A 26,861-nucleotide genomic window follows, 5' to 3' on the forward strand; every position below is an offset into this window, starting at 1 on the left:
GATCAAGGTAATGTTGGCCTCATGAAATGAGTTTGGAAGTTTTCCTTCTATTTCTATTTTTTGAAACAGCTTCAGAAGAGGTATTAATTCTTCTTTAAATGTTCAGTAGGTGGGATGGCTCAGTCACTTAAGCATCTGCCTTCAGCTTGGGTCATGATTCCAGAGTTCTGGGATGGAGTTCTGCATCAGGCTCCTTGCTCAGCAGGGAGCCTGCTTCTCCTTCTGCCTATAGCTCCCTTTGTTTGTGCTCTCTCTCTCTCTCTTGCTCTGACAAATAAATACATAAATAAATAAAATCTTTAAAAAATAAATGTTTGGTTAAACTCTCCTGAAAAGCCATCTGGCCTGGACTTTTGTTTGTTGAGAGATTTTTTATTACTGCTTCAATTTCCTTGCTGGTTATGGGTCTGTTCAGATTTTCTATTTCTTCCTGTTTCAGTTTTGGTAGATTATATGTTTCTAGGAAAGCATCCATTTCTTCCAGATTGCCTAATTTGTTGGTATATAGTGGCTCATAATATGTTCTTATAATGGTATTTCTTCAGTGTTAGTTGAGATCTCTCCTCTTTCATTCATGATTTTACTTATTTGGGTCCTTTCTCTTTTCTTTTTGATAAGTCTGGCCAGGGGTTTGTCAATCTTATTAACTCTTTCAAAGAACCAGCTCCCAGTTTCATTGATCTATTTCATTGATTTCTGCTCTAATCTTTATTAATTCTCTTCTCCTACTGGGTTTAGGCTTTATTTGCTGTTCTTTCTCCAGCTCCTTTAGGTGTAAAGTTAGGTTGTGTATTTGAGACCTTTCTTGTTTCTTGAGAAAGTCTTGGATTGCTATATACTCCCCTCTTAGGACCACCTTTGCTGTATCCCAAAGATTTTGAACAGTTATGTTTTCATGAATTTTTAAAATTCTTCTTTAATTTCCTGGTTGACCCATTCATTCTTTAGTAGGATGCTCTTTAGCCTCTCTGCATTTGAGTTCTTTCCAAACTTCCTCTTGTGATTGAGTTCCAGTTTCAAAGCACTGTGATCTGAAAATATGCAGGGAATGATCCCAATCTTTGGGTACCAGTTGAGACCTGATTTGTGACTCAGTATGTGATCTATTCTGGAGAATGTTCCATGTGCAATCCAGAAGAATGAGTATTCTGTTGCTTTAGGATGGAATGCTCTGAACATATCTGTGAAGTCCATCTGGTGCAGTGTGTCATTCAAAGCCCTTGTTTCCTTGCTGATCTGCTTAGATGATCTGTCCATTGCAGTGAGTGGGGTGTTAAAGTCCACTACTATTATTATATTATTATTGAAGTGTTTCTTTAATTTTGTTATTGTTAGTTTATGTAATTGGCCGCTCCCAAGTTAGGGGCATAAATATTTACAATTGTTAGATCTTCTTGTTGGATAGACCCTTTAATTATGATGTAGTGTCCTTCCTCATCTCTTATTACAGTCTTTGGTTTAAAATCTAATTTGTCTTATATAAGGATTGCCACTACAGTTTTCTTTTGACGTCCATTAGCATGATAAATGGTTTTCACCCCCTCACTTTCAATCTGGAGGTGTCTTTGGATCTAAAATGAGTTTCTTGCAGACAGTATATTGATGGGTCTTGCTTTTTTATCCAATCTGATACCCTGTGTCTTTTGATTGGAGCATTTAGTACATTTATATTTAGAGTAATTATTGAAAGATATGACTTTAGTGCCATTGTATTACCTGTAAAGTCACTGTTTCTGTATATTGTCTTTGTTCCTTTCTGGTCTATATTACTTTTGGGCTCTCTCTTTGCTTAGAGGACCCCTTTGAATATTTTTTGTAGGGGTGGTTTGGTGATCACAAATTCTTTTAGTTTCTGTTTGTCCTGGATGCTTTTTATCACTCCTATTTTGAATGACATCCTAGCTGGATAAAGTATTCTTAGCTGCATATTTTTCTCATTTAGCACCCTGAATATATCATGCCAGTCCTTTGTCGCCTGCCAGGTCTCTGTGGACAGGTCTGCTGCTGGCCTTATGTTTCTACCCTTATAGGTTAAGGACCTCTTGTCCCGAGCTGCTTTTAGGATTTTCTCTTTGCCTCTGAAATTTGCAAGCTTCACCATTATATTTTGAGCTGTTGACCTATTTTTGATTTTGATGGGGGTTTTCTGTGCCTCCTGGACATGAATGCCTGTTTCCTTCCCCAGATTAGGGAAGTTCTTAGCTATAATTTGTTCAAATAAACCTTCTGCCCCTCTCTCTTTCCTCTTCCTCTGGGACCCTGATTATTCTAATATTGTTTTGCTTCATGGTATCCCTTATCTCTCAGATTCTCCCCTTGTGATCCAGTAGTTATCTCTCTTTTTCTCAGTTTCTTTATTCTTCATCATTTTGTCTTCTATATCACTGACTCTCTCTTCTGCCTCATTTGCCCTAGCAGTTAGAGCCTCCATTTTTTATTGCATCTCATTAATAGCCTTTTTTATTTCAACCTGATTAGATTTTAGTTCTTTTATTTCTTTAGAAAGGGATTCTCTAGTGTCTTCTATGCATTTTTCAAGCCCAGCTAGTATCTTTACAATCATTATTCTGAACTCTAGTTCTGACATCTTACTTGTATCCATATTGATTAAGTCCCTGGCAATGAGTACTGCTGCTTGTTTTCTTTTTTGGGGTGAGTTCTTTCATCTTGTCATTATGCCCAGAGAAGAACAGATGAAAGAGAGAACAAAATACAAAAACAGCAACAACCACCCCAGGAAAATATACACTAAACAAATCAGAAGAGATCAGAAACCAGAAAGGGGGGGAAAAAAAGAGAGAGAAAATAAAATCAAACAGGTGAGCAGAACAGAACAATAAACTAGATCCTGGATGTATTTTGGTCTGTTTTTTAGAAGAAACTAGATCCCAAAATTGTAAAGAAAGAAAAACTCATATATATACAAAAATAAAATTGAATATAATGAAGCCAAAAATGAAATATATATATAATGTAAATGTAAAAATGAAAATTTTTAAAGACTTTAAAAAAGAATTTATAAAATAAGAAATTAGTTGAAAAGGAAAAAATATTTTAACTGAAAGACTAGAATCATGAGAAAAAAACACAAATTCTATATACTATTTTCCTCTAGTGCTGGAGTTTTGCAGTTCTGTATGATCAGTAAACTTGGTATTAGCTGGATGTTCCTGCTGATCTTCGAGGGGAGGAGCCTGTTGCGATGATTCTCAGGTGTCTTTGCCCAGGAGGTATTGCACCGCGCCTTGCCAGGGGGCTGGGTCAAGTGTATGTGGCTCCAGATTGCTCTATGTGGCTTTCATTCCCCGAAGGCTTTTGGCTCCAATTTGGGGGATGAAAATGGCGGCACCCTGATCTCCAGCCCCAGAGCTGAAAGTCTGTGTCCCCCACTCTTCATAGAAAAGTAGTCAACCACTCTTGTCTCCCTGGTTTCCATCCACACTCTGTGTTCACCCAGCCTGTGACAGAGCATTTTTATCTCAGGCACGCAACCCCCTTTTGAGTCTCCAAACTTTACAGACTCCTACAGTTCACACACATACCACTCATACCACTCCTCCCAGGGGAAGGTGAGGGATCTCCGCTGGGTTCTGCCTCTTGCTGGGCCTCTGCTCAGAGAGTGGTTGCCCAACCATGGAGCAGTTCCCAGTTTATGGCAACACCAAGCAGAAGGCCCACTGCTGGGCTCACAGATTGCAACCGGCTTTCCCACTCCAATGCTTGGGAACTCAAAATATTGGAAGCAGAATGTTGTAACAAAAAGACCACAAAGCCAGAAATCAAGAAACTGAATTTTAAGCCTGATTTTGCTACTAATTAGACACAGGGTAAAGTATAGCCTCTTAATAAAGTTTGGAGATTGGATTAGTTAGTCCTTAAATTCTTTTTCAGTCCTGATTAAGAATATTTTCATTTATCTCAAACAGTAAAGTAAGATGGTGGTTTAGTGAAAATAAAAAGCAAAATGTTACCTCCAAATGAAAGGCAAGCATTTTTTTTTATTTTTTTTATTTTTTATTTTTTTAAAGATTTTATTTATTTATTTGAGACAGAGAGAATGAGAGACAGAGAGCATGAGAGGGAGGAGGGTCAGAGGGAGAAGCAGACTCCCCGCCGAGCAGGGAGCCTGATGCGGGACTCGATCCCGGGACTCCAGGATCATGACCTGAGCCGAAGGCAGTCGCCCAACCAACTGAGCCACCCAGGCGCCCAAAAAGGCAAGCATTTTAAAACTCCCAACCAGTGGCCTAATAGTCTAAATCCAGAGTACAGTTTGCTAGGCACCAACTAATAATCAGATGGTCAATTGGATCATGGAGCCATTTCTAATTTAACACTACTTGAATGATTTCCTTAGGGTTTGAGGAAAATTGAAGTAATTGAGGAGAACTAAAACTATTGAGCCCCACATCGGGCTCCCTGCTCATTGGGAGGGATGAGCTTCTCCCTCTCCTTCTGCCTGCCACTCTGTCTAGTTGTGTTCTCTGTCAAATAAATAAATAAAATCTTTAAAAAAAGTAAAATAAAATAAAGTGGGACTCAACTATATTCTTCATAAGCCCCACTGATAATTTTAGTGTAAGCAAACATCTAAGAATCACTGTTATATGAGCCATACCAGCAGATTTACTGGTCACTTTACTTAGTTATTAATTACAGAATTGTAACCACATGGTTACAATTGTTTAATTATCATGTACCTTCTCACTTAAAAAAAAACAACCAAAAAAACCTGGTGCAACCAGGGTGGTGATGATGATGATGATGATGGTGACAACCATGAAGATGATAACAGCTAATATTGATTAAGCATATATTATTAGCCAGACATCAAGCTACGTGCTCTCTCTATATAATCTCTTTAAAACCTCACAATAACCCCAGGAGATAGGTATTACTATTATTATTGGTATTATTATTATTATTGCCATCAGCTTGCCCAATATAACATAGTTAATGGGTGGCAATGCCAGGATTCCAACTTAGGCAAATTGACTTGAGAGCCCAAACCATCAACCACTGCCTTATACTGCCTCGATAAATGGTACAATTCCCAACTATAGCTGCTAATAACAATAGCTATCATTTTATAGTGCACCTACTATGTGCTAAACTCTGTTAAATACATAATCTCATTTAGTCCTCAAAGCATTCCTGCCAGTTAAGTATTTTTATCCTTGTTTTACTGATGGGGAAACAGGACTGAGGGATGGGGTCACACAGCTGTGACGTGGCAGAACTCAAAGTTTAGGTCAGACCTGCTGACTCCTAAGTCTATTCTCTTTTGGCTACATCATACTGCCTCTGAAGCTGTCAGTGGCCAGAACCCCAATTCCTAACCATTTTCTCCTTTTCCTGGGATTTTAACCTTGTCCTGTCCTGATTGGTCGTTTTCTAAGACACCAGTGGCTCTAGAAGTGTATTGTCTGTTATATCTGTTTCTGAAGACCAAACATTGTTTTTGGATAGCCTGCCTCTTAAGGCTAAGTTTTAATTTTCCCAGCCTTCTGAGGCAGTGGTTTCCAAATTTTGTTTTGACTGCTCAACCTTATCAGTAAAACATTTTGAGCAGAAGTCCCACCATACAAGTATTTATTTACACATTATATAATATGTACTCATATTTACTCATATATTTCAATTAGCAATAATCACACCTCGGATAAACCTCATTGGCTACGATACTGCCACTGCGCAAAGCTCATATTTACTCATATATTATGTATTTCATAAAACATGAAAATGTAGAACTTATTTTCGTTTTTTTTTTAAGTAGGCTCCATGCTGGGTCTCATGACCCTGAGATCAAGACCTGAGCTGAGATCAAGAGTCAGATGCTAACCAACTGAGCCACCCAGGTGCCCCACAAGTAGAACATTTTCAAATGAGATTTTAAAAATATAAATATACAAGTATTTCTAATATTTTCTTCGACATCCCACTTTGGAGACTATCACTTTAAGAAACTCTCACTAGGTCTGATGACCAGAGTCCGCAATCTCACCATCTAAAAGTTATAAAGCTCCAAGACAGCAGCTCCTAACCTGCCTGAGTTGAAAAACTTTTTTAAAAGAATCTCAAGCCCCACTTCCCAAAATTCCAACTTAGAACACTTAAACACCCCAGTTGTGACTGATGCTTAGATGTGGAAGCCACTGCACTAAGAGACCCGAGCCCTGGCCAGAGGACCACAGGGTCAGGGACAACAGTGATTACATCTGTCTGGTCCTAATATTATCGCCTTTCCCTCCCTGGGCTCATCCCTGACCATCCCCTTTCTCTGATAAATTCTGACTCATAAGATTTTGATTATCCTTCTGATCTCTGTTTTAATTAGAGAGGAGAAATTACTTATGCCTACTCTTTGGTTTTTAGATGGAAAAGAATAGTTTCCAAGGGATTTTTCCCACTAGGGAGACTGTCCTAGGTAACAACAGTCAACTTTCCAGGGTGGGCTGGTCCTCTATCCCTTAAAAGAAAGCTCCCCATTCTTCCCAAAGTAGCAATGCAAGCACAAAATAGCTTTTAGACCATCTGGCTAGGCTCAAAGCAGAATTCCTTTAATTATTTCTTGTCCACTACCTTTGGGTTACATTTGTGCTCAAAATATTATTACCACTTCTAGGGGCACCTGGGTGGCTCAGTCAAGTGTCTGCTTTGGCTCAGGTCATGATCCCAGGGTCCTGGGATTGAGTCCCGCATTGGGCTCCCTGCTCGGCTCCCTCCTCTCCCACTCCCGCTGCTTGTGTTCCCTCTCTCACTGTCTCTCTCTCTGTCAAATAAACAAAATCTTAAAAAAATATATTATTACTGCTTCTAAAATAAATAGTTTATTTTTAAGATTTTATTTAGTTGAGAGAGAGAGAAGAGAGAGCATGAGTGGGGGGAGGAGCAGAGGGAGAGGGAGAAGCAAGCTCCCCACTGAGCAAGGAGCCCAATGCAGGGCTCGATCCCAGGACTCTGGGATTATGACCTGAGCCAAAGGCAGACACTTAACTGACTGAGCCACCCAGGCGCCCCTAAAACAAATGCATAATTTGATTGGGGCGCCTGGGTGGCTTAGTCAGTTAAGCTCAGGTCATGATCCCAGGGTCCTAGAATCGAGACCCGCATCAGGCTCCCTACTCAGGGGGAAGCCTGCCTCTCCCTTTCCTGCTCCCCCTGCTTGTGCTATCTCTCTCTCTGTCATATAAGTAAGTAAAATCTTTAAAACAAAAATAAGAATAATAGTTAATTTGATTCACACAGCTACATTTTTGGATATGTGTGCATGAGTGTGTGTGTGCATGTGTGTGTATGCACAAGCGCACATATGCGCACACACTGTAAATGACTGAGGAAGAATACAACCATGCAATCTCTTCCCAGGGTCATGTCTTAAATAACTAATCTGTATCCACACTTGAGAATGGTTTATCAAAAGTTTGCATAAGCCATTGTGTTTTGGCATATCAAGAGATTTTCACTGAACCAGCTGATTAGCATTCACTAAAAGAGATTAAAGTATCTACTGGTTTCTCAGACCCACTCTGACCAACCTCAATTATCACCCTTTACTCCCGTCTTTCTTGCCTGACTTGGTATTAATTCCTAATCTATCTTTGGTCACCAGTCTTTGTCTCTTTCTCCACCCTCTAAACCCCTGCCCAAATGACATGAGTGATAATATCAGGTCTATAGCTGCAAGTGGGTGGCTGTGAATGGAGCAATGGTGTTCACTGCAGCAGGAGAGGGCTCCATGCCAATTTGCTCCCCAAATGTATTTGCAATGCTTACAAAATCACAAACACATGAAACTGATAAATTTTCATTTGTTGGACAAGCCAAAAGTATCTTTCCTGTCTTTAAAAAAGCAAAAATATTTTGTTAGAGAATTCATTTCTCACACATAGAAGCTGAAATAAACTATAGGCTTGAAAATAACAAATTTTCTCATTATTTCACCCATTAAAATTGAGATAACTATAACTCTGAACGCATTAATCTTAGATTTAGGAATTTATCTTAAGGAAATAAGATACATCTAAAAATTTATGTTCAGTGGTATTCTGATAGATGTTACTATAAAAAGGAAAAATTGAGGCCAATCTAAATGTCCAACAGTAGTAATTTTATTAAACTGTGGTATGTTCATTTGATTAAGCTTTAAAATCATGTTACCAAATAATATTTTGAGAAATAATTAAATGTAGAAAATATATGGTGAGAGAAAAAGCAAATAATAAAGAGTATTGGATGTTTACAGACTTTATTTTGCAAAAGACAAAATGCTTGTGTCCATTTCTTTAAAAAGACTGGAAAGATATATAAAAAAATATTTGTAATGACCCTGATAAAATTTCAGGTGAAAATTTTCCACATTTTCTACAATAAGCATTCTTTTACTTATATACCGATACACACATATATTTTGGTTTGTTGAAACACTGAAAAAGTTATTTTATTATGAAAGTATGCTTTGGTCCCTAAATCACTTTAATTTGAAAATCCATGTAAATAGAACTTTCAACATTTTATTACAGAGACTATTCAGTGCATATTTATATTATTATTCATATTACTAAATTAACATGTTTATTTAAGCCATGTTCATTTACAGAGACAAATAATATTCTTATGTTGTTTTTATTCCATCTGATTTTCTTATTATTTGAGTATATGTGAAAATAAAGAGAAAAATACTCTCTGACATCCAGTACTAAAGAATAATAATAGTAAACATTCAAGGAGCCGGCTAATAATAATATTGTTTCTTCTATAGGAAAAGATAAATTTTAAGACAGTAAATCATAACAAATAGGTGGACTTTGCGATGCAATGGTACAACCTGGGTTTCTCATGATCCTGTATTATCCGTCTTTATATTAAATGGGTTAGCTTATATAATTCTTTGGGCTATAAATTAGTAACTCTAAAAATTATCAAAAGGAAAGTTACAGCCTATTATATATGACTCTCAAGTTTCTAAGTTTTTCAGAAATAGCAAAGAAGAAATAGAAATTTTCAAACAGATATCTTAAAGTGTTGACTTTTGGAATTCTTAATGGCCCATCTCTTCATGGGATTTATGCCACTGAAAACACAGATGAACCACAGAAGAAAAGCACCATCCATCTAATTATTCCAATGAGGATGAGACAGAGAAAAGGAGGGGAGAGCTTCCACCCAGCAACCCAGCTTTAAGCCTTCATGTGTTGTTGGGACATAACAGCATGAGCAGTTTTAATTCACCCACAAAACAGTATTCCTCTGACAAGTTATTTAAAGGATTAGTGCCAGATATTGGAGGGAGGGTGTGAGAGTGAAGGCTGAGCTTAGTTGGTTTAGTGTGGGTCTTTAAATTGAGCTATCACATATAATAATATTTTTTTTTCTAACTATGCAACATGGACAAAAAGGGCAGGGAAGCTTAAAAGAGCTATTCATGAGAACAAAATTTGAGCTCTGAGTCAACTGTTTACACATTGCAAATGTATTTCATGCACTTTAACACAACACCACCCCTGGTGGTGATGCCTGCCAAGTTCCAGACTGTCTTAAGTTTAAGGACCCAAAGAAGTTGACTGTGGGCTTTAAAACGTCCCCAAATGCACTGTTCTCCCAGGTGAAAAGGAAACACCTGGATTTTGGACTAGCCCTTCTTGTAAATTTGCTACTGTATACACTGCCAACTTGGAATCTCTTCCTTCTACTTATACCGATGGTATCATAACTGGAAAGGGTTTCCCAGATAAAAAGCAAACATGATTCAAGGTTGAGACCTTATTAGCATTTCCAAAGGTCTATGAAAAGCCTCTATTCTCTCTCCCCTGCCAAGTAAATTTTGTTTTGCTGAGCTTTGGCACTGCTCCTCTGTTGTCATGGTGGGGCATTATTGTCACAGCTGTCTCAGGGGGCGCTGCCTTGAATATGTTTAGAAAATAACACACAAATAAGAAACATGACATTTGCTATACAACCACACCTACTACTGCAGAACTCCAAGCTGGCAACATATGCATCATTTTGCACTTTTAAAACAGTGAAGCCAAAAAGATGAAATTAAACAAATGAATGAATGTATTTACTACAAAGAACATAGAAGTACATACAGATTCCCTCACTAAAGAGAGAAAGCAAAACAGAGAAAGAGTACTTGGAAGATCTACTTTTTATACAAACAATTAATGCAAACTTTCTCAAAAATAATTATAAACCATTCCCTCTAACTGCCTGCTTCATTTAGTGATTTTCTTTTTCAAAATGACCCATTATTTTGTTATGATTATCTTGCTCTTCAGAAAACAGTGGGCTGTCAGCAGCATGAAAGGAAGTATTGTACTATTCTCAGTTTCATATTGATTATGAATTTTTTTAAAAAAAGGTACGTAGGGAACTAGATAATAGTACCTACAATGCCTTAAATGATGAGTAAAATGTGAATATGTTATGCAACATACTGGAATTTCCTTTACAAGTATGCTGCCTTTAGGATATTTATGTTTAACCAGACTGCAGGTAAGAACCTGCAACTAACTAACATGCATTTAATGAAATGTTGTTCATTAAATCTTTACTAGTAAATAACTGGCTCGGAGGTCATTTAACATCTCCTAACCACTTCCATAATGATGTCAGGTTAAAAATAAAAACAAGGAAACTTTATCTTTAGTTGCCACTTCTAACTGACACCTTCAGAATCAAAGGAAATGAGAGCATTTCCCCGTACCATCACAGACTTGCCATGGGATTTTGAGAAAGTTATTTTTCCAATCATCACTTCTTTTTCTAGAAATAGATTTGTGATTAAAATAAAATAACAATGTTTCCTGTGGCTCATAATCGTAAGTATTTAGAGAATTCTTACAGTAAGATAGAGTTACATTAAGATATTAGTTTGAACACCTTAACAGAATCCAACATAACAGTGACTTAAATAAGAATGAAGACTTGTTTCTTCACATTAAAGTCTGAGCTAGTAGATGAGGAGGAATGTAGTGTGGCTTTCTTCCATGAGGTCATCCAGGGACCTAGAATTCACCTATCTTATTGTTCTATTAGATCAGGGATAGAGAAATTATAGTTGGTTGTAAATAAAATTTTATTGGAACACACCATGCCCAATTGTATGAGTATTTTTTGTAGCTGCTTTTGAACTATGATGGCAGATTTGAGTAGATATGATAGAGACTCTATGCCATGTAAGTCAAAGTATTTCCTAACACGCCCTTTAAGAAAATTTGCCAACCCCTGCAAAGAAAATTTACTAAATGAAGCTCCCAACCACACAGTCAAATGATTTACTACCACATTGCACTTGTGTGAAAGGGTAAAAAGAGAACTGAAAGTATCTCCCTAAGAACACAGATCATCTCCTTTCACATCCCATTGACCAGGACATAGTTCTAATGGTCCACCTATGTACAGCTGGAAAATGTTGTTTCTAGCTTGATAACCATGTGCCCAACTAAAATTTAGAGGTCTATTCCTAAAAGGAAGATTGAGAGAATAGATATCAGAGGCCAATTAGTAGGGTTTTCTACAAACCACCTTTCTGGCTGCCCAAGTATTGATATATACCCTTCTGATACATAAGAACACATTCACCTCCTTCCCAAGGGAACCAATACAACGTCCAGCCAGTTACCACACCCATTTCAGAGTCCAAGGTCTCTGAGCGTTAGGCAGTCCTAAGTCAGGTGTGGATGTGGTTCCTTTTGGAACAGCGACTCATAAACTAAGATATCCAATATGCAGTGGTGTGGCAAAGACATGATAACTACAATAAAAACTTCACGTCAGAAAAGGGAAGAATGAGAAATATATAGTAGTCACTGGTCCATAGCAACTGTCAAATCCTAATAAGTAGGAACTACAGGAATTCCCTACCCTGACAGAGAGTAAGTCCTTTGGTTGGCCCATATTGTCAGCCCTGGTTCTGCTATCTGGGAGGTTCTTTCGTGCTCATTATCCTCTGTAGCCACGTCTGAAGTCAGTATTGGAAACTATTTCCTTCTTGGAAACTCAAAATTTTCCAAGCCTGTTTCCTACTGATGTGGGCTTGAAGACCCCAGGGGTTGTATTAGGGGTTATAAAATCATAGGTTTATGGCTTTTTGCAGATATTTAAGAGATTTCTCTGAGTGGTGTCCCTGGAGTTGTATAGTGTACAAACTGCAGGCTATATGTGATGACCCTAATTCCGACTGAGGTCAAATTATAGGAAAGCAAGAGACCCAACAGAAGAGGTAGAAAGAGTTTAGTCTAGGGAGTCAAGCTTCCTAAGAAGAAATTGAAAGTCAGAGTGCTGGCTCCCAGTACTTTGCAGCTAATATCAGAATCCATCCGGAACCAGCCACAACAGAGCTGTGAGTGTACCTGTGGGGGAAATTGCTGGGGGCTTGCAAATTGAGTAGAGCTCTACCTTTTGGGATCCAGAGAATTTTTGCCAGAGTCCAGCCCTAAATGGGCATTACCCAGAGAGAGAGAACATTTTCTCCTCTCTATCCCTTACCTTCAATACAATGATATGCTGTTAATATAAAAATTTTACCCTTCCTTCCAAGTAAAGTAAAAATGCCTCTTCTCTATGAGATCTTCTCCTATCCAGGTCAGAATTAATCAGTTGCTCCTTGGGGCTCCAGTAGCACTTACACACTTACAAAGTGCGACCATTTAATGGCTGATTACTTGTTACTTAATTTCCCTATGACTTAGTTTCCTTCCGGAAATAATAGTAAATATTTCATTGAATTATTATGAGAATTTAGATCTGTTAACATTTGAGAAGCATTTGAAAAACTCCTGTTACAGGGGGAACCACTTGATAAAATTTGGCTACGGTTATTATCATGAGCCAGTGAATTCCATTTTTTTGTACAAGCAGTTTAGATTGGGCTTCTATAATTTCCAATGTAAAGTGGCCTGATTTGGTTTTGCTCAGTAAGAAACTGCTAAGAGATGAGAACCAATCCCTCAACATAAGCTCATTTTTTCACTTCTAACTTCACTGAATTGTACAGAAATTTGTTTTGAAGATATGTAAGATGGAGGAAAACTAAAATTTTAAACTGCATACTGAACCTGTTATGCCTTTATGTTTAACACGCAATGTGGACATTGTTGCTACCTAACTGGATCCATTTCCTGACAGAACCTTGATTGGTTCAAGTATATATCCCCATCTGCATTACACAAACCTGATTCATTCTCAGCTTCAGGAGTAATCCTAAATTATCTAAAGCAACGATTTTCAATCAGGATGATTTTGCCTCCCAGAGGACATTTTGCAGTGTCTAGAGACATTTTGGTTATCACAGCGGGTGGGAGGGTGCTACCGGGTGAAAAACCAGGTATGCCGCTAAACATCCTACAATGCCCAGGATAGCCCTTCACAATTATTCAGTACAAAATGCCAATAGTACCAAAATTAAGAAACCCTGTTCTAAGGGGAAATCCCATCCCTCTCATGAGGGGGAATAATATGTGATCCAATTCTAATCAATGAGATATGAGAAAAGGTTTTCTAGATGCTTTGGGGAAAGCTTTTCATCTTTCGTAAGATCAGGAGTTCTCCCCACCTCCCACATCACATCCCAACTTAGTATGCAGCCTAATCGCTCCAGCAGCCATCCTCCAACCATAAGAAGAAACTGCCTGAGGATTAAAATAGAACAGAGTAGGACACCTGGATGGCTCAGTCGGTTAAGCATCTGACACTCGGTTTCAGCTCAGGTCATTATCTCAGGGTCTTGAGATCAAGCCGCATGTCAGGCTTTGCACTCAGCTTGAAGTCTGCTTGGGATTCTCTCTCACTCTGCCCTTTCCCCCATCCTCCCTATCCCCACTGGCATGTGCTCTCTCTCTCAAATAAATAAATCCTAAAATAAAATAGAACAGAGCAATATGAAAAACTTCTCTTTTTTGATGACCTATTGAAACCACTGGATCCACCTTGCCACTGGAGATCCTCTTATATAAACTAACACACTTCCTCATTTTTTTTTAAAGATTTTATTTACTTATTTGACAGAGAGAGAGACAGCGAGAGAAGGAACACAAGCAAGGGGAGTGTGAGAGGGAGAAGCAGGCTTCCCGCCAAGCAGGGAGCCTGATGTGGGGTTCAATCCCAGGACCCTGGGATCATGACCTGAGCTGAAGGCAGATGCTTAACGACTGAGTCACCCAGGCGCCCCACACTTCCTCATTTTTTAAAAAAGATTTTATTTATTTATTTGACAAAGGGAGAGAGAGACAGTGAGAGAGGGAACACAAGCAGGGGGAGTGGGAGAGGGAGAAGCAGGCTTCCCGCCAAGCAGGGAGACTGATGCGGGACTCGATCCCAGGACCCTGGGATCATGACCTGAGCCGAAGGCAGATGCTTAATGACTGAGCCACCCACACAATTCCTCATTTTTAAAGTCTGAGTTATATATTCCATGAGTTATGTCAACCTCAAGCTTTTATTAAATACTTACTATACTAAACACAGTATTAGGCACTGAGAATATAAAAGTGAGTAAGACAGTCAGTTGGCCCATTGTAGAATTTTTATTCTAAAATAAGGCATGTATCTCCAAAGAAATAATTATGATAAGTGCTATAATACAGATAGGCACAATGTGAGCCTAATGGAAGAAGTATTAGTTCTGCTTGTCTAGGAAATCATACCTCCCTTACTAGATTCCTCAAGGGCAAAGATTCAAATAATTTTCATCTTCTTGTTCTCAATATTTAGTATGATTCCTTATACACAAGTGTTCAATAATATTTGGTTAATATAGTCCAAATACTTACAAAAGGATCATTTTTACTAGGTTCTCTGATGTGGCTGTTGATTTTCACAGGATAAGAGTTTAAATGCAATGCATGTATCCATTAATATTTCCTATTTTTTTTAAAGATTTTATTTATTTATTTATTTGACAGAGAGAGACAATGAGAGAGGGTATACAAGCAGGGGGGGTGTGAGAGGGAGAAGCAGGCCTCCCGCTGAGCAGGTAGCCCGATGTGGGGCTCGATCCCAGGACCCTGGGATCATGACCTAAGCCGAAGGCAGACACTTAATGACTGAGCCACCCAGGCGCCCCAATAATTCCTCCTGTTTTGTCAGAAGTCTCCAACCTTATCTTGTGTGCATGTGTATGTATTTGTTATATCTGCAAAATGTGTTGAAGGTACCTTAAAATATAAAATATGGACATATCTAAATAGACATTTTTCCAAAGAAGATATACAAATGGCCAACAGATATATGAAAAGATACTCAACATCACTCATCATCAGGAAAATGCCAATCAAAACCACAAAGGGATATCACCTCATACCTGTTAGAATGGCCATTATCAAAAAGTCAAGAAATAACAAATGTTGGCAAGGATATGGAGAAAAGAGAACCCTTGTGCACTGTTGGTGGGTATATAAATGGGTGCCGCCATTATCGAAAACAATTTGGAGGTTCCTCAAAAGATGAAAAATAGAACTACTATATGAGAGCCAGCAGTCCCACTTCTGGGTATATAGCCAAAGGAAATAAAATCACTATCCTGAAGAGACATCTGCATTCCCGTGTTCATTACAGCATTACTCATAATAACCAAGGTATTGAAACCTAAGCGTCCTTTGAAGATGAATGGATTAAAAAAATGTAATAGAAAGACAGGTATCATGGGGGTACCTGGGTGGCTCAGTCGGTCAGGTGTCCAACTCTTGATCTCAGCTCAGTTCTTGATCTCAAGGTCATGAGTTCAAGCTCCGCACTGGGCTCCACACTGAGCTTGGAACCTACCTAAAAAAAAAAAAAAAAAAGACCGATATCATGGAATATTGTATCTATATTTCATTCCCAAATTATATGCATATAGAATTCATAGAAACAGAGAGAAGAAAAGTTGTTGCCAAGGGCTTCCTTCTTCAAAATGTAATGGACAGTTGTTAGTATTTTAGAATAGAATTTTCATATAATTTCATAATTTTTCAGAAGGCAGGAGTACCATCACTTCTAGAAGTAATGTCCTTAATCCAGATAGGTAGAGCCTTGTTTGACAAGAATCTCCATCCTAATCTTTTTTCAAAAAAATTTATTTGTACCTACAGAGAGGCTTTAGCCCAAGGAATATAGTTGTAGCTTCACTTTAGCCTAAAATATTAGGAATAGAGGACCCAGAGAAATAAATGTAATTAAGTAACTCTAACCAATGTACCTCCTTAGGAATGCCTGTAGGGATAGATGATATTGATTTTAAGATGTGTTGATGATGTGATGAATGCACTGAACATGAGCTATTTTCTGATGGGTGTGTCAGGAGCAGTGAAAAGGACACTTCTAAGCACAGATCAGTAAACTTGTTTTTAATGCATCTCTAGCTGCCAGCTTTGAAATTACATAGTTTTATCCTTACAAAGAAAACTAGAATAATCCTTCAAGATTTTCCAAGTTTAAGACTGTCTCCTCCTTCCTTTTACTATTTCCCTTTCCACTTTTTGGACTTGAATTTTGTCTTCACTTTGATTAGTGATTTTCAGTTTAAACTCCGTATTTTATTCATTCATTCATTTTTTGATAAAAATTCCATATTTTTAAGTGTACAACATGACGTTTTAAGTATACATTATGAATATGAAATGGTTATCACAATCAAGCTAATTAATGTATCCATTACCTTCCATAGTTACGATGTGTGTGTGTGTGTGTGTGTTAAAAACACTTGAAATCTACTCTCCACAAATTTCAAGTACACAATTCATTAGCTACAATCACCATACTGTACATTAGGTCTCCAGAACTTATTCATTTTATAACTGAAAGTTGTACCCTTTGATCAATATCTCCCCTTTCCCCCACCTCTAGCCTCTGGTAACCACCATTCTACTCTGTTACTTACACTTAATGTAAGTGATACCAGGCAATATTTGTCTTTTTCTGTCTGGCTTATTTCACTTAGCATAATACCCCCAGGTTCATCTATATTGTTGCAAATGGCAGGATTTCCTTATTTTTAAGGCTGAATAATATACCAGTGTGTATGTGTGTGTGTGTGTGTGTGTATATATATATATGTATATATATATGTGTGTGTATATATAAATATGTGTGTATAACTATCCTGATCCATTCATTTGCTGATGGACACTGATGTTGTTTCCATACATTGGCTATTGTGAATAATGCTGCAGTGAACATAGGAGTACAGACATCTTTTCAAGATAATGGTTTCATTTCTTTTAGGTATTTATCCAGAAGTGGGATTGCTGGTTAAGAAAGCTATTTTTATGGTTGCATACATTTTCCTTAAAGAATAGGTTGTATTAATTATGACTCTTGATGGCAAATGAGACAAACACAATTTAAATGAGTTTAATTTAAGCAAAAGAGCAGATGAGTAGCTTGTCTGAAAAGTTGAAATACAGCTGTATCCTGAGGCCACACCAATATTGGCAACTTTTATTTTCTCTGTGTCCCCACCCTACTCCTATTTGTTAGTTTTCTCCTAATATAAGACAGCCCCCATAAAGTTTGAGAAAATTTCTGTGTGTGGCTCCATGCTATATCCTAATCTAGTAACTTCCCCAGAAGGAATCCTCTCTTCCATCATCCGACTATGGCCAAATGAGTGAGGCCCTAGGAATTGTAGCCCATCAGAATCACAGGAAGTAGAGAAGAAGTAGTTCCTGTAAAGAAGAGATGCTGGATTAAAAAAAAAAAAAAAAAAGTTTACTGCCCAGTATAGTAGGAAAGCATAACATCAGGTAAAACATATTGCCCCAGGAAGTTTTTAGACGAGATCAGGCGCGTTCAGGGTGGTATGGCCATAGACCCCAGGAAGTTTTTAGGCCCATATACAGGGGCCTATGACAATTAGTGTTCTTCCAAGGTTGAGAAGGTTGGTGGACAGGGGAAACAGTGGCCTTCTGTCCTAGAACTAGTAACCTTGCATCATGGGAATTTGTGTTATGCTAACTTTACAGGCTACCTGCTGCATGGATCAACTCTTCTGTTTTGCTATTATCTCGGATAACATGTTTAGCTCTTATTCTGAGTATATCATGTATGAGACATGATAAATGGGCCCTAATATGGCATGCAGTTTTTTTCTAAAGCATTTGAAATCCTGGGAAGACTGGGGTTATAGTATATGCTCCAGTGAGTCTGTTAAGATTACTCATGATGACTCTAGGCTATGTTTGGAACTCTTTCTGAAGTGAATAAACAGATGGCCAGCAGTGGCTAAAATTGAAAGTAGTTTTTAAAATGCTGAGAATCAATTACTTTAATGCTCTCCAAGCTTAAATATCCTTCCAAAACGACCAGACAATATTTACTAAGAAACATGTTCTTTCTGGAATGAATTCAGCTCAAGGAGAGCAAATGTGCTGCAACATTCTGAGACCTGAATTCAAAGTGATGTGAAAAAAAAAATTTACTGGTTTCATATCCCTATCACAGAAGTCTTGAGGCATAATTAATTGATGATGATTGCTTCAGAAATATTCTGAGCCAAGACTCCACCAAAAAAGAGAAGTATTTTTCTCATCAGCTTTCTAATAGCACATACTATTCACAAGAAATTCACAGGAATGGGCATGTGATATCTTAGAAAAGTGACCCATTTAGGGTATGCTTGAGCCAGACACAGCAAAATGGTGGGAAAGGCAAGTTTCTGAATCCTAGAAACTATGCCAGTAGGATTTTTCTGAGGGCCAAAAAAAAAAGATAGGGAATCAGCCAGTCCAGCTGTGAGAATGCAGCTGTGAAATTGCTGAGGGAAATGATGAAGGAGAAGGCAAGCTCATCAAATGACATGCCACCAAGCTGAGAGCAGTATTAGCACACTGGAGGAAAAAATAAGTTATTTCCAATGATTCTGGCAATTTAGAGATTTGGATCTAAGAAAAAAAAATTCAGTAAGATGAGTCACAAATTAGCATCAAATAAGAATCTACAGGAGCAGCATAGGGCTGTAGGCAGAACGTGAGCAGCAGTGGAATATGGTCTACCACACTCTAAGAGAGAGTTTGCAGTATGTAGAGAGTATCTCATTCAACTAATTCACAGATTTAAAAACAAACAAACAAACAAACAAAGGGTCTTGCCCAGAGAGGATGTTTCAATTGTCTCTTGCTACTTAACAAAAATAGTTCTGCCCCCCAAAAATAGTGGCTTAAAATGGTTTATTTGCTCACAATTCTGTAAGTTGGGCAAGGCTTGTCACTGCTCCACATGGTGTCAGTTGGTGTGGTGCAACGATGACTAGAGAATCTACTTCCAAGATGGCTTGACTCACAGGCAGGCAAGTTGGTGTAGCCATCGGTTAGAAGATCAGCTGAGACTGTTGGCCAGAGTCTGGTTCTCCTCCCTATGGCCTCTCCACGTGGCTAGGTTGGCTCATGGTGAGGCCATGGGGAGGACAACTGCTCACAGATGGCAGTCTGTGTAAACATATTACACAGCAGCTGGCTCTCCCCAGAAAGCTAGGGCTTCTTAAGGCTTAAGCCTAGAACAAGCATAGTGTCACTCCTCTAAATTCTATTGGCTAAAGTGTGGCCAGCCCAGATCCAACAGAATACCACATAGGTGCATGAATATAGGAGGCATGGTTCCGTTTACCACAGATGAGATGTGACTTGTACAAAGTTAACTATATGCCAGAGGAAAACTTGGTGCTAATAAACCTGTAAAATGAAGCATAGGGAAAAAAAGAGAGAGGGGGGTAGAGAGAATTGTTTTGTATGGCCGAAAAAGAAGAAAAAAAGACAGGAAAATAGACATAAATAGTAAAATAATAATGATTCTATTATAAGGACCATGGTCAAATCTCAGCTTCACAACTTAAAAGAAACCTGAAATTTTTAGAGATAAGTCAGAAAGGAGCAGTAATTAGGATTGGAAGATAGGAAAATAAAATTTATGATGACAACTTTTTTAAAAATAAAGTTATATAGCCTGGAGAAACGAAGACTGGAGAATGACTTGATGATGATTCTCAAAGCATTTATCACCATTCATCGCCAATCACTATGCTCCAAGAACAGAAAAAGAAGATGTCTATTTAAATTGATCATATAAGGGGGCGCCTGGGTGGCTCAGTCATTAAGCGTCTGCCTTCGGCTCAGGTCATGATCCCAGGGTCCTGGGATCAAGCCCCACATCGGGCTCCATGCTTGGCAGGAAGCCTGCTTCTCCCTTTCATACTCCCCCTGCTTGTGTTCCCTCTCTTGCTGTGTCTCTCTCTGTCAAATAAATAAAATCTTTTAAAAAAATAAAAAAATTGATCATATAAGATTTAGGTTGAAAGAATTTCCCAGAATAGATGATTGATTAGAAAAATGAGAAATAAAATTTTCTTTCTAAAAATCCTAAAGAGAGGCTACAGTTAAATATATGGAAAAGTTTTTTCTGCCCTGGTAAAAAGGAACCCTCCATGATGACCCTCTCCTTTGAAGCTGTGAAGTTCCTAGGGAATAATGAACCTCTCTATAGGTCACTTGTCTATACCTTTCCATCTGCATAACCCTTTTATGCCCCTGTCCTTGCTTCCTGCCCTACATCCATCTAGACTGCAAGTTCCTCAAGGACAGGGATTATGTTTTGATCTTCTTTTCTTAGAGTCTACAACCTGCTCTTAACAGAATATGTGCTCAATATGGAAAGTGTTTTGATACTTTTCCCATGCCAATTGACTGGATACTAAGCACAATGATTAAATAATTGTTCATTTATTCAATTCAGTTGACATTTACTGTGCATTGACTTTCTGTCAGACACTACACTATATAGAATGACATACTGTGATCAGCAAAACAAACACAGCTTTTGTCCTTAAAGTATAGTAAGAAGATAGATATATGTATAGTTTTTGAAGAAAAACTATAGGATGATATGAGAGATTAAAATAGGAGGACCACTGGGCCCCTGGGTGGCCCAGTTGGTCAAGCATCTGACTCTTGGTTTCAGCTTAGGTCATGGTCTCAGGGTCTCAGGGTCTCAGGGTCTCAGGGTCTCAGGGTCGTGGGGTCAAGCCCTGTGTGGGGCTCCATGCTCAATGCAGAGTCTGCTAAGGTTTCTCTTTCTCCCTCTTCCCCTCCCCACACTCACTCGCTCACTTTCTAAAATAAGTAAAAAGGGGTGCCTGGGTGGCTCAGTTGGGTAAGCATCTACCTTCAGCTCAGGTCATGATCCTGGGGTCCTGGGATTGAGCCCCATGTTGGGCTCTCTGCTAAGTAGGAGCCTGCTTGTAGGAGCCAGGTTCCTCCTTCTCCCTGCCACTCCCCCTGCTTGTACTCTCTCTCTCTCTGTCAAATAAATAAAAATAAAATCTTTAAAATAAGTAAATATTTTTTAGAAATAAAATAAATAGAAATAGAATAAAAATTTTAGAAATAAAATAAAATAGGAGGAGCATTGACTTGGGGAGATAAAATAGTGATTATGAGCACAGGCTCCAGAGTTGGGACTCATTGCAAGTTTCTTTTTCTTTTTTTTTTTTTTTGGAAGATTTTATTTATTTATTTGACAGAGAGAGGACAAGAGAGAGCATGCCTATAAGCAGGGGGAGTGGCAGGCAGGGGGAGAGGGAGAAGCAGGCACAAGGAGATCCCAGGACACTGGGATCATGACCTGAACAGAAGGCAGACACTTAACGAACTGAGCCACCCAGGTGCCCCTCACTGCAAGTTTTTTAACAATGTAAACACTAAGTTTTTTGATCTGTAAAATGGGGATAATAATAGTATCTATCTCACAAAATTGTTGTAAAATTTAATTCTTGATATAATGTCAGTGTCCACCTTTGATTATTGGTTTTCTTTTTTGAACTGTTTATTTCTAAGGATCGACTTTTCATAGAGGTCTTTCTTAAAGATTGACTTTTATCTGAGAGGTCTTAAAAAAACCAAAGAGATATTTTGCTTTTTTAATAGGCTAAAACTCATTCCATTTTGCAATTGCCATATGGATCCATTAGACCCTTTGAAAATCAAAGATGGGGCACCTGGGTGACTCAGTTGGTTGAGCATCTGCCTTCAGCTCAGGTCATGATCCTGAGGGGTCCTGGGATCAAGCCCCGCATCGGGCTACCTGCTCAGCAAGGAGCCTGCTTCTCCCTCTCCCTCTGCCCCTCATGCTCGCTCTCTCTCTCACTCTCGGGTGTGCTCCCTCTCTCAAATAAATAAATAAAATCTAGAAAATAAATAAATAAATAAAAAATAAAGATAAATTATGGGATCTTAGTGACCTTATTTTTTGCTATTTCATCAACCTCAGAATAAGTTCATTACCGAATAATTATTCTCAACTGATTTTTAAAAAGACTAAAATAATAAAACAATGAAAGAAATATTAAATTACCCAGAAGCATGTGCAATAGTGAAACAAAATAACATTCTTCAGCTTCTTTTTCTTTAGTTTCTTATTGTACTGACCAAGGTACTGAATCATCTTTCAAGAAGGTATAAAAGATATAGGGAAGACTATCTTTGAGCTTTTTTTTTTTTAGCTGTTTTTTTTTCCCCAAAGATTTCACTTATTGGGGCTCCTAGGTGCCTCAGTCGTTAAGCTTCTGCCTTCAGCTCAGGTCATGATCCCAGGGTCCTCTCTCACTGTGTCTCTGTCAAATTAATAAATAAAATCTTTAAAAAAAAAGATTTCACTTATTTATTTGACAGAGAGAGAGCACAAACAGGGGGAGTGGCAGGGGGAGGGAGAAGTGGACTCCCCTCTGAGCAGGGAGCCTGACGTGGGGCTCGATCCCAGGACCCCGGAATCATGACCTGAGCCGAAGGCAGCCGTTTAACCAACTGAGCCACCCAGGTGCCCCTCTTTGAGTCTTTTTTTAAGCTTTTTTGCTTTTTTTTAATGCACTTGAGAGATCTGAGTGTACAAGTTCAGGAGGTAAGAGAGTTCAGAGCAGGGGAACCCAAGATAACAAAGAAAAATGGTAAATGAATAATTGCAATATAGGAAACACTCCCCTTGATTATCCTGAACCACCGCCCCCCTCAAATTGTAAACACACAGAGAAGGCTTTTATAATTTTTTTATTCTCCCCAAGCTGGGCTGTGCTGGGCTCATAGTATGTTTTCAGTAAGTGACTGATTAATTGAGAGAAATGAACTCAAATCAGTCCTTCATGTCAGTAAAGTGGAATGGCCAGAAGTATGAATCTCCTAGTCCAATTATCCTGGGTTCTATCTAATTCCTGCTCTGCCACTTAACTTACCCGCTCTGAGCCTCAATTTCATAATCTATAAAAGAGAGACAGTAACAGAATCTACCTCATAAGACTGATACAATACTAAGTGAACTAATACAGGTGAACTACTTAAGAGTGTTCAGTAAGGGCGCCTGGGTGGCTCAGTTGTTAAGCATCTGCCTTCAGCTCAGGTCATGGTCCTAGGGTCCTGGGTTCGAGCCCCACATTGGGCTCCCTGCTCATTGGGAAGCCTGTTTCTCCCTCTCCCACTCCCCCTGCTTGTGTTCCTGCTCTCACTATCTCTCTCTCTGTGAAATGAATAAATAAAATCTTTAAAAAAAAATTAAAAAAAAAAAAGAGCGTTCAGTAAGTGTTAGCCTCTATTATTTCTTTCCATTAACAGGTATTTTTCACTAGCACAGCAGTCAAATGTACAAAACAGAACGTCAACAGCATTAATAGTCTCATATGACTATTTTTTCCTAGAACAGAAACCAGCTTTTCATTTATTGTTATGATTTATGACGGGATTACATTTATCAAGGGAACTAATTTAAAAAATCTGGGCCTGGCTTTTCCCTTAATAAACCAGGAAAGAGAATTCCTTAGGAATCATCGAATGACAGTGAATTATATCTTTTAAAAGCAAAAGGAAGAATTCCCTTTATCATGTGAAAAGGGGCTAACACTCATACCACAGGAAGACAACCTAAACTTGGAAACTTTTTCAGGATCAACTTGATTTAATATAAGCACAACAGAAATGTTATAATAATATTCTTTTCCACTTCTACCAGCTCTTTTCCATGCTTAATAAAAACGAAACTTAGAAAATAATACCATTTTTTTCAAGATATCTGCCAACTAGGTGAGAATAATAATATTAATAACGGTATTAATAATGATGATAATAATGACAACACTTAATAAGTACCATAAGTATCCCACATGAATTATCTCGTTGAATTATCATACTGATTCATAGTATATACTAAAAAAAAAAAAAAAAGACATATGAACAGTTTTAAGAAGTTGATCCCCAGAATAAGAAGGGTGAATGAGACAGACATTGTAATGTGCCACCCAGATCCCTCATCATTGAAGGACTTGTTGCTCCGGCTGCTAGGAGAACTGTTGGCAGACAGCCCTACCCTGTGTTAACACCTTTCAGAAACTGCTTCAATCAGCCCTTAATGGTCAGCCAGCCCCTTCCAGGATGGTCTGAGAAGCAGAGAGCAGCTTTGCCGGAAACCACACCCCTTCCAGGGTGGCCCACATCCAATGACTGGCTGCTGCAGGAGTAGAAAGACTTGGCCATCTGGGGCCAACTTAGGACAACCCTGAAAGGCCAGTCCAGCTTCAGAGCTCTTTGTGGGGTCAGCTGAGATTGTGGTTGGTGCATATCACAGCTGGACTTATCCCTCTGCTTCCTTCCCCATATTTTGACAAGTTTTGATCCCAAGGGCTCTGCTTAATAAACATCCTTCATGCTCGGCTCTGTCTCAGAGTCTGTGGCCTGGGAAACCCAACTTGAGACACTGCAAGTACACTACTAATAAAAGGCTACCTTTACTCACACAAAATATCTTCTAGCTTTAATAAATTACTAAATTTACTTACTATAAAATACGGAATCTCAAGCAAGTTATATTATTCTCAGTCTTATTCTTTTCTTTTTTAAAAGATTTTTATTTATTTGAGAGAGAGAGTGCACAAGCAGGGGAAGTGGCAGGCAGAGGGAGAGGGAGAAGCAGGCTTCCCAGTGAGCAGGGAGCCTGATGTGGGGCTCGATCCCAGGACCCTGGGATCATGACCTGAGCCAAAGGCAGACGCTTAACCGACTGAGCCAACCTGGCACCCCTCTCAGTCTTATTCTGCACACTTCTGTAGCCTGCAGGTTGGAGAGAAGACAGCCATGAGATAGCTATGCTCTGACACAAAGACCACAGAGCTAGTTCCAGCATCCAGTGTAGGTGAGTATTAGGAAACAAAACTTGTCAGACCAAAGGGGATAACTGATCCTTTAGCCAAAATAAAATCAAAATAAAGAAAAGTAGGATCTTCCTCTGGAATCAAGGACAAATGTAAGTAACACATTCTGATTGAGAATATTTTAATTATAGAAATTTTATAAAATTAAAAAGGAAAGATACACTCTTTTCTTACCTCAATCCTTGTCCCATTTCCCAGAGGTCATCACTGTTGGTTTGGTGTGCATTATTTCCAGACATTTTCCCATGAGTATTTAATATGTTTGAATATGAATTTTTAATAAAAATGGAACTTATGGTATGCATTGCTCAGCAACCTACATTATGGAAGGTAATCTGCTTTACTCAAACTACTGATTTAAATGTTAATCACATCTAAAAAATACCTTCACAGCAACATCTAGATTGGTGTTTGACCACACATCTGGGCACCACAGACTAGCCAAGTTGATACATAAAATTAATCATCACAAGACCACCTCTTGTCAACTTGGCCCTCTTTAAACCATACTTAATATCTAAACAAAGATAACAAGTGCCTTAGGGGAACCTGGCTGGCTCAGTTGGTAGAGCATGTGACTCTTGATCTTGGGGTCGTGAGTTCAAGGCCCATGTTGGGTATAGAGCTTACTTTAAAAATTTTTTTTTAATTTTTTCTTAAAGATAACAAGTGTCTTAGTTCAGGCTACTATACCAAAGTACCATAGACTGGGTGGCTTATAAACAACAAAAATTTGTTTCTCACAGTTCTGAAGTTTGGAAATCTAAGAACAAGGTGCCAGCATGGTTGAACTCTAGTGAGAACCCTCTTCTGGTTGCTGACTTTTTTTTTTCTTTTTTAAGTAAGCTCTACACTCAATGTGGGACTTGAACTCACAAGCCCAAGATCAAGAGTCATATGCTCTACTGACTGAGTCAGCCAGGTGTCCCAGACTGCTGACTTCTTATATCCTCACGTGGCAGAGCAAAGAAGAGAAAGAAGCACTTCTATAAGGGCACTAATGCCATTCACGAGGGCTTCACCTTCATGACCTCATCTAATCCTAATTACCTCCCAAAGGCCCCATCTCCTAATACCATCACAGTAGAGGGACAGGGTTTCAACATATGAATTTGGGGAGGAAACAAACATTCAGTCCATAACGATGTGGTTATACTTCCACCTAACACGATACAACTAACCTTTGTACAACTGAAAAAAACATTAACTCTTTCCCCAGAAGAAGATGCAAAGTTCTTGGGTGATGTTTACTCTTCTTGATATCATATAACTTAAATACTATGATATAAAGTCAAAACATTTTATATGCTATGAGGATAAGAAAGGGAAGAAAACAAAGATACTTGCTATACACACATACACATAAACATATCATAATAAAATTAAAAAATACTCATGATAATTACAGACCTCATTATTACTGATCACGTGGTCATAGCTAGTATTTAAAACTATTCTTCCACTCTATTCTGTATTCCCTTTGTCCTCAGCAAGTACCTCAGTTGAGGTGGGGTAACTTAAACCTTCATTCCTAAAGGGTCTGGGTCATCTCTGGTTCTGCCTGAATTGGGTTGTTGTAGTTTTCCATCAACTTTAACTGCATGGTAATAATAAGAGACTGCCAGGGGCGCCCGGCCGGCTCAGCCAGTAGACCATGCAACTCTTGATCTCGGGGTTGTGAGATCAAGCCCCATGTTGGGTG

The 26,861-nt window shown here is 38.6% G+C and overlaps 1 non-coding gene across 1 annotated transcript; it reads right to left on the minus strand.

Moving 5' to 3' along the window:
* Positions 1 to 5,568: 5,568 nt before the first annotated feature.
* Positions 5,569 to 5,702, minus strand: LOC123845017 (U4 spliceosomal RNA). Its single transcript, XR_006790887.1, has one exon. It is a non-coding gene; the product is annotated as a U4 spliceosomal RNA (small nuclear RNA).
* Positions 5,703 to 26,861: the final 21,159 nt, after the last annotated feature.

The sequence above is a fragment of the Mirounga angustirostris genome, unplaced genomic scaffold (genome assembly GCF_029215605.1).
Source record: "Mirounga angustirostris isolate CCGP_5_RB_7025 unplaced genomic scaffold, mMirAng1.0.hap1 SCAF_5, whole genome shotgun sequence".
Lineage (NCBI taxonomy): Eukaryota > Metazoa > Chordata > Mammalia > Carnivora > Phocidae > Mirounga > Mirounga angustirostris.